This window comes from Mizuhopecten yessoensis, unplaced genomic scaffold, assembly GCF_002113885.1.
Source record: "Mizuhopecten yessoensis strain PY_sf001 unplaced genomic scaffold, ASM211388v2 scaffold11133, whole genome shotgun sequence".
Lineage (NCBI taxonomy): Eukaryota > Metazoa > Mollusca > Bivalvia > Pectinida > Pectinidae > Mizuhopecten > Mizuhopecten yessoensis.
In genome coordinates this window covers 569,123-578,127 of record NW_018408896.1, presented here as the reverse complement: position 1 = coordinate 578,127, position 9,005 = coordinate 569,123, and the positions used below count along the sequence as shown (strand labels likewise).

Genomic DNA, 9,005 nt, shown 5'->3' with positions numbered 1-9,005 from the left:
GTAGGACTAAACCGGCAACTACTATTGTTGACCTTTGTCCATGGAAGGTCCCTGCAAAATTTCATTGAAATTGGTTCAGGGGTTTTGGAGAAGAAGTCGAAAATGTAAATTGTTTACGGACGCACGACGGACGACGACGGACAAAAGGCGATCGCAATAGGTCACTTGAGACTTTGTCTCAGGTGACCTAAAAAAGGTAAATTCCCCTGAAAACCTAAATTGGTCTATACGACATATTTGGTAGTGATCTTATAATTACTTTGTATTACCCTATTTTCATGACTGTTCTTCACAAAACTTATAACTGGGATTGGAATTAACAAGAAAACATCTAGTCAGCACTTCAATAATGTTTTTTATCAATAAAGGTTCTTATCCCTTTCACCCCTATGTAACTTCAGAAGCCTTTACCATGCATTGATATGGATGAGTCCATTATGGTCTACAGTGGTGAAAGGTTAAAGATGAGACATTAAACCCATAGGGTCACCTGCCCGACCACATAGGTTTTCTCTGGGCACTCTGGTGTCCTCCCAGACCTCCAGCGCGGTAACACCCGGGGCCAACAAGAGTGATTAACAAAAGCTGAAATAATTTGTTTCATAATTGTTGTAAAATGATAAATACAGTTTAAATAACTAAGACAAATACCTAACACACAGACTGATTGACCAACTCATGCTTAACCATGTTATTGGTACATTATATAGAAACTTGCTCATCAGTAGAAGCCGATTTTGTGCAATGTGGAGAGATCTCCCAGCTCTGTACCTAGGGCTATTGACTTTTACTACAGTCAATGTGTGTTCTCTTAATTTCCAATAATGTCAGACGGTATAATGTCATTTTTTGTACATTTGATAGGTTTTTATACATTTGGCTTGATCCTGTACATTTATTTTACGTGACATTTGGCAATAATCGTATGATAACCCATCTATGTGGGGCCATATTGCTGGAGGGGCGTGTTAGATTATAGCTACCACCATGCTAGGGGATAGGGGGCTAGATCCCCTATGACCTGGTGGTTCTAACCTTATCGGACTTTCTCACCAATCATTCCCCGATACAATTGAGTCAAATATCTAAGTAGGACTATCTCTTACAGATTGTAACTCTGTGTCATACACCAATATAATGGACACAAAGAGCTTTCTGGGACAATGTCAACCCTTCAGTGACTATTTCTGGGACAATGTGAACCCTTCTGTGACTATTTATGGGACGATGTCAACCCTTCTGTGACTATTTCTGGGACAACGTCAACCCTTCTGTGACTATTTCTGGGACAATGGCAACCCTTCTGTAACTTTTTAAGGGACAATGTAAACCCTTCTGTAACTTTTTAAGGGAAAATGTAAACCCTTCTATGACTACTTCTGGGACAATGTCAACCCTTCTGTGACCATTTCTGGGACAATGTCAACCCTTCTATGACTATTTCTCGGATAATGTCAACCCTTCTGTGACTATTTCTGCGACAATGTCAACCCTTCAGTGACTATTTCTGGGACAACGTCAACACTTCTGTGACTATTTCTGGGACAACGTCGACCCTTCTGTGACTATTTCTGGGACAATGTCAACCCTTCAGTGACTATTTCTGCGACAATGTCAACCCTTCTGTGACTAGTTCTGCCACAATGTCAACCCTTCAGTGACTATTTCAGCGACAATGTAAACCCTTCAGTGACTATTTCTGGGACAACGTCAACCCTTCAGTGACCATTTCTGGGACAACGTCAACCCTTCTGAGACTATTTCTGGGACAATGTCAATCCTTCTGTGACTATTTCTGGGACAACGTCGACCCTTCTGTGACTATTTCTGGGATAATGTCAACCCTTCTGTGACTATTTCTTGGACAACGTCAACCCTTCTGTGACTATTTCTCGGACAATGTCACCCCTTCTGTGACTATTTCTTGGACAACGTCAACCCTTCTGTGACTATTTCTAGGACAATGTCAACCCTTCTGTGACTATTTCTGGGATAATGTCAACCCTTCTGTGACTATTTCTGCAACAATGTCAACCCTTTTGTGACTATTTCTGCGACAATGTCAACCCTTCTGTGACTATTTCTGGGACAATGTCAACCCTTCTGTGACTATTTTTTGCGACAATGTCAACCCTTCAGTGACTATTTCTGGGACAATGTCGAACCTTCTGTAACTCTTTCTAGAACAACATCAACCATTCTGTGACTATTTCTAGGACAAGGTCAACCCTTGTGATACTATTTCTCGGACAATGTCAACCCTTCTGTGAGTAATTCTAGGACATAGTCAACCCTTCTGAGACTATTTATGCGACAATGTCAACCCTTCAGTGCCTATTTCTGGGACAATGTCAATCCTTCTGTGGCTATTTCTGGGACAATGTCAACCCTCTGGGACAATGTCAACCCTTCAGTGACTTTTTCTGGGACAATGTCAACCCTTTTCTGTGACTATTTCTGGGACAATGTCAGCCCTTCAGTGACTATTTCTGGGATAATGTCAACCCTTCTGTGACTATTTCTTGGACAACGTCAACCCTTCTGTGACTATTTCTTGGACAACGTCAATCCTTCTGTGACTATTTCTAGGACACTAGGACATAGTCAACCCTTCTGAGACTATTTATGCGACAATGTCAACCCTTCAGTGCCTATTTCTGGGACAATGTCAATCCTTCTGTGACTATTTCTGGGCCAATCCCAACCCTTCAGTGACTATTTCTGCGACAATGTCGACCCTTTTGTGACTATTTCTGCAACAAGGTCAACCCTTCTGTGACTATTTCTGAGACAATGTCAACCCTTCAGTGACTTTTTCTGGGACAATGTCAACCCTTTTCTGTGACTATTTCTGGGACAATGGCGAACCTTCTGTGACTCTTTCTAGAACAACGTCAACCCTTCTGTGACTATTTCTTGGACAACGTCAATCCTTCTGTGACTATTTCTAGGCCAATGTCAACCCTTGTGATACTATTTCTCGGACAATGTCAACCCTCCTGTGACTATTTCTTGGACAACGTCAACCCTTCTGTGACTATTTCTACGACAATGTCAACCCTTTTGTGACTACTTCTGCAACAATGTCAACCCTTCAGTGACTATTTCAGCGACAATGTAAACCCTTCAGTGACTATTTCTGGGATAATGTCAACCCTTCTGTGACTATTTCTACGACAATGTCAACCCTTTTGTGACTGTTTCTGCAACAATGTCAACCCTTTTGTTACTATTTCTGCGACAATGTCAACCCTTCAGTGCCTATTTCTGGGACAATGTCAACCCTCTGGGACAATGTCAACCCTTCAGTGACTTTTTCTGGGACAATGTCAACCCTTCTATGACTATTTCTGGGACAATGTCAGCCCTTCAGTGACTATTTCTGGGACAACGTCGACCCTTCTGTGACTATTTCTGCGGCAATGTCAACCCTTTTGTGGCTATTTCTGCAACAATGTCAACCCCTCTGTGACTATTTCTGCGACAATGTCAACAATGTCAACCCTTCAGTGACTTTTTCTGGGACAATGTCAACCCTTTTCTGTGACTATTTCTGGGACAATGGCGAACCTTCTGTGACTCTTTCTAGAACAACATCAACCCTTCTGTGACTATTTATAGGACAACGTTAATCCTTCTGTCACTATTTCTAGGACAATGTCAACCCCTCTGTGACTATTTCTGGGACAATTTCAACCCTTCTGTGACTAATTCTAGGACATAGTCAACCCTTCAGTGACTATTTCTGTGACAATGTCAATCCTTCTGTGACTATTTCTGGGGCAATGTCAACCCTTCTGTGACTAGTTCTGCCACAATGTCAACCCTTCAGTGACTTTTTCTGGGACAATGTCAACCCTTTTCTGTGACTATTTCTGGGACAATGTCAGCCCTTCAGTGACTATTTCTGGGACAACGTCATGGGACAATGTCAACCCTTCTGTGAGTAATTCTAGGACATAGTCAACCCTTCTGAGACTATTTCTGCGACAATGTCAATCCTTTTGTGACTATTTCTGCAACGATGTCAACCCTTCTGTGACTATTTTTTGCGACAATGCCAACCCTTCAGTGACTATTTCTGTGACAATGTCAATCCTTCTGTGACTATTTCTGGGACAATGTCGAACCTTCTGTGACTCTTTCTAGAACAACATCAACCCTTCTGTGACTATTTCTAGGACAACGTTAATCCTTCTGTGACTATTTCTAGGACAATGTCAACCCTTGTGATACTATTTCTAGGACAATGTCAACCCTTCTGGACTATTTCTTCGACAATGTCAAACCTTCTGGGACTATTTCTAAGACAACGTCAACCCTTCTGGGACTATTTCTGGGACAACGTCAACCCTTCTGTGACTATTTCTAGGACAACGTTAACCCTTCTGTGACTATTTCTGGGACAATGTCGAACCTTCTGTGACTCTTTCTAGAACAACGTCAACCCTTCTGTGACTATATCTAGGACAACGTCAATCCTTCTGTGACTATTTATGGGACAATGTCAACCCTTCTGTGACTATTTCTAGGACAATGTCAACCCTTCTGCGACTATTTCGAGGACGATTTCAACCCTTCAGTGACTATTTCTGGGACAATGTTAACCCTTCTGTGACTATTTCTGGGACAATGTCAACCCTTCTGTGACTATTTCTAGAACAACGTCAACCCTTCTGCGACTATTTCTAGGACGATGTCAACCCTTCAGTGACTATTTCTGGGACAATGTCAACCCTTCTGTGACTATTCCTAGGACAACGTCAACCCTTCAGTGACTATTTCTGGGACAATGTTAACCCTTCTGTGACTATTTCTAGAACAAGGTCAACCCTTCTGCAACTATTTCTAGGACAATGTCAACCATTCAGTGACTATATCTAGGACAATGTCAACCCTTCTGTGACTATTTCTAGGACAATGTCAACCCTTCTGCGGCTATTTCTAGGGCAATGTCAACCCTTCTGTGACTATTTCTAGGACAACATCAACCCTTCTGTGACCCTACTTTTAAAACACAAAACAACCTCCAAAACACACAGTAACATACAGATGTAACAAGACATAACCAAAATACAGAAAAAAAACTCTCATCGCAGAGAAACGCTTAAAACAAGAGATCCCAGAGGGAACTTGGCGCCCACCTTGGTACCATCTTCATTAGTTCTTTGTCAGTTTGATATTTCCTCTTCTTTCCTCTAATCTGTTTGATCGAGTCATGTTAACAGTAAATGCACCTTGAAGTAACTTTCGATCTAAACTTAATACTGATGTGCATGAAAGCCAACCTAGTTTGTCAATTCACATATTTACTAATACAGTACTTAATGTGAAAAAATAGAATTCGATAATTGCAATATGAGAAAGATCTGTTTAGTTCTTCTTTTAATCCATTTTGTTTTTATGGTCAGTTTCAAAATATAACATGCACAATGAGAGATCAAGGGGAACCTACATATAAAATTTGAGAAAGATCCCTCTGGTACTTCTTGAGAAATAGCGATAACAAACTTTCAATATCAAAATCCAAGAAGGCTGCCTGTCGGCCATGTTGTTTATCTGATCAGTCTCAAAAGTTGCCCTGCACAGCTATGGACTAAGGGGAACTTACATATAAAATTTGAGAAAGATCCCTCTAGTACTTCTTGAGAAATAGCGATAACAAACTTTCAACACAAAATCCAAGATGGCTGCCTGTCGGCCATGTTGTTTATCTGATCAGTCTCAAAAGTTGCCCTGCACAGCTAAGGACCAAGGGTAACCTACATATAAAATGAGAAAGATCCCTCTGGTACTTCTTGAGAAATACCGATAACAAGAATTGTTTAAGGACGGACGACAGACCATGGACCACGGACGCAGGGTGATTTGAATAGCCCACCATCAGATGATGGTGGGCTAAAAATACTTCATACATAACACACTTAACGAATATATCCTGGTTTTGCAATAAAAATATCCTTCTATTTGAAGAACCATATCTGTGGAAGTTTTATCAGATAAATATTTTCACAATCGTCATATTTTGACCAATTTGCTACTGTGATTGAAATGGGGGTCTCTTATCCCAAACCTTAGTTGATCTCCCCATTAACACGGGAGTGGATGTGTGGCCTGCTCAGCGCTTTTAGACGCGGAAAGTTGAAACTAGACAGAAAAACCTGTAATATATGTTAAACAATATTGCTTCTAGCATTACCTTACAAAAATTGGAAAGGAATTAATAAAAAAAAAAAAAAGTTCTTGCATTTACTACACAATGAAATAAATTAAATTGGCAATAAAAGGGGCATAACTCGACCAAAAATGCACTTAAAACTTCTGAAATGCAAACTTGTCCAAGCTATATTGGTATGCAATATGTGTACTAAGTTTGAGTTAAATCAACCCAAGGGAACTCAAGTTATTGCACAGAAACCTTGTTTCGGACGACGTGGCCGACAAAGTAATACCTATATGTCACCTCGCGTTGCAGGCAACACAATAAAGCAGTATATCATTCTAAGAGATTACGGTAAACCTTCAGTCAGTTCGAACAAAATTAAATAAATATTGATGAACCTGTTCGGATTATACAAAATTATGCTTCAGAAAATAAGCGTGAGTTCGAACTATCGGCAAAAAATTCGGCAAAGTGCAAATCAAGTCACAAGCATATACCCGACATATTTTCTTCACCGGAGTATACCTCTATATATCCAATGTAAGGTCGATACGTAACAACGACGGCCTGGCATAGAACAATAGCACAGTGATAAATGGGTAAAATGATAGTATATTATTTAACTCAATGTTAATTGATCATTAAACTTTCTTCATGTCGTGATAATTATGATCATTATTGCGAAGCAGAGGCCCTTGTGTAGGCCCCGAAACAGTACATGTTTCATTTGTGACACAAAAGTGAAGACTACCTAGCTTGTATCAGAGACCTAAATATTGAGTCTCTGCGTGGTTAGGTTTCATTTGAATCAGAAACTATTGTATATATTATTTCGTAATGAATGGTCCGTTTAATAAATTGAAAACATAGTCTACATAACCTGTTGCGTTTACAAAGCGTTACTGCACAGTAAATATAGGTCTATATGTTAGTAAAATTAGGTCAGAACATCAACATGTCTGCTTTAAATTATAAGTGATATAATCCTAATACCTACCAAACTTATTTGACACCTTCAAAATTACCCATCGCTAATTGGGACACCTGTGGATTGTTTGGACTGACATGAATGCTAATCACTTCACTCACCATGGCTGGGTGGCCGATTCCTACCGCGACATCGTGTCCTGCCCTACCTGGTGTGAGGGCACACGTTTACAGGTAATACCTTGATTGGCAATAATTAAGGGATGTCTGGTCGCAATAAAATAATCAAAATGCTTAGTAAACACTGTATTTGACAACACACGGGCGATTTTTTAGCGTACAGCCATACAGCATGACATCAGTTCGTACTGATCGCATGTTATTTATACATTGTCGGGGCCTAAGTTGAAATTGGCTGTCTCGTGCACGATGTATTTTCCAAACAATGTAAAAAAAATGAATCAACGCTAAAATCTGTGACATATATTTATGGTTTGTCTGGCACAGCTGTACTGCAATGCTCACACATACAACCTATTACCCTAAACGTGTCTGTTGATCAAAGTATTTGTATTTTTCCGGGGCCGATCGCAGCGAGCTTTCAATGGAGTTTGCCGAAAAAAAATCTTACTTAACGTTTTCATTTGACAAGTTCGGACTATCCGTAATAAGGTCAATCAGAGTTTGAACTATCACTAGCTAGAAAATTATTGTTTTTATTGAAAAAAATATGTGTTCGAACTATCCGCCGATTCGAACTGACCGGAGGTTTACCGTACATTGGTCATTGTATCAGCAGGAAATCTTCCATTGCTACGTTGATTTTGTTTAATTACTCATTGTTTTAACAAATACAGCTCCTTTATGGCGGTGAAAATTGTATAATGAAAAATACCAAACAAACTTCCAAATATACAACATCAGAAATGGAAAATATCAAGCTTATGATGAGTGTACCTTAACCCATAGATTTGGCTGTGAACACAATATATCCAACAACAAGTGTATGCATGACAAATCTGTGAAGTCTCATTAAGTGTTCAGCATTTTCTACTGGAACAGATTCTATATTCCCAGAAATGTTTTCAGCAAAATTTCAAAAATATTGCTATTGAAAATGGATGTCAAACAAGAACCAACGCTTGGCTTACTTACCATCAGATGTCAAAAAAGCACCAATGATTGGCTTACTTACCATTAGATGTCAAAAAAGCACCAACGCTTGGCTTACTTACCATTAGATGTCAAAAAAGCACCAATGATTGGCTTACTTACCATCAGATGTCAAAAAAGCACCAACGCTTGGCTTACTTACCATCAGATGTCAAAAAAGCACCAAAGCTTGGCTTACTTACCATTAGATGTCAAAAAAGCCCCAACGCTTGGCTTACTTCCCATTAGATGTCAAAAAATCACCAACACTTGGCTTACTTACCATTAAAAAGCACCAACACTTGGCTTACTTACCATCAGACGTCAAAAAAGCACCAACGCTTGGGTTACTTACCATTAGATGTTAAAAAAGCACCAACGGTTGGCTTATTTAATTATTAGATGTCAAAAAAGAACCAACACTTGGCTTACTTACCATTAAAAAGCACCAACACTCGGCTTACTTACCATTAGATGGCAAAAAAGCACCAACGCTTGGGTTACTTACCATTAGATGTCATAAAAGCACCAATGATTGGCGTACTTACCATCAGATGTTAAAAAAGCACCACCGCTTGGCTTATTTAATTATTAGATGTCAAAAAAGCTCCAATGATTGGCTTACTTACCAACAGATGTTAAAAAAGCACCAACGGTTGGCTTATTTAATTATTAGATGTCAAAAAAGCCCCAACGCTTGGCTTACTTCCCATTAGATGTCAAAATAGCCCCAACGCTTGGCTTACTTGCCATCAGATGTCAA

At 39.7% G+C, this 9,005-nt stretch overlaps 1 protein-coding gene across 1 annotated transcript in view; it reads right to left on the bottom strand.

Moving 5' to 3' along the window:
- LOC110466475 (E3 ubiquitin-protein ligase MARCH5-like) overlaps window positions 1–9,005 on the bottom strand; it is a 123,531-nt gene that overhangs the window by 59,907 nt on the left and 54,619 nt on the right. The gene's annotated exons all lie outside the window — the stretch shown is intronic.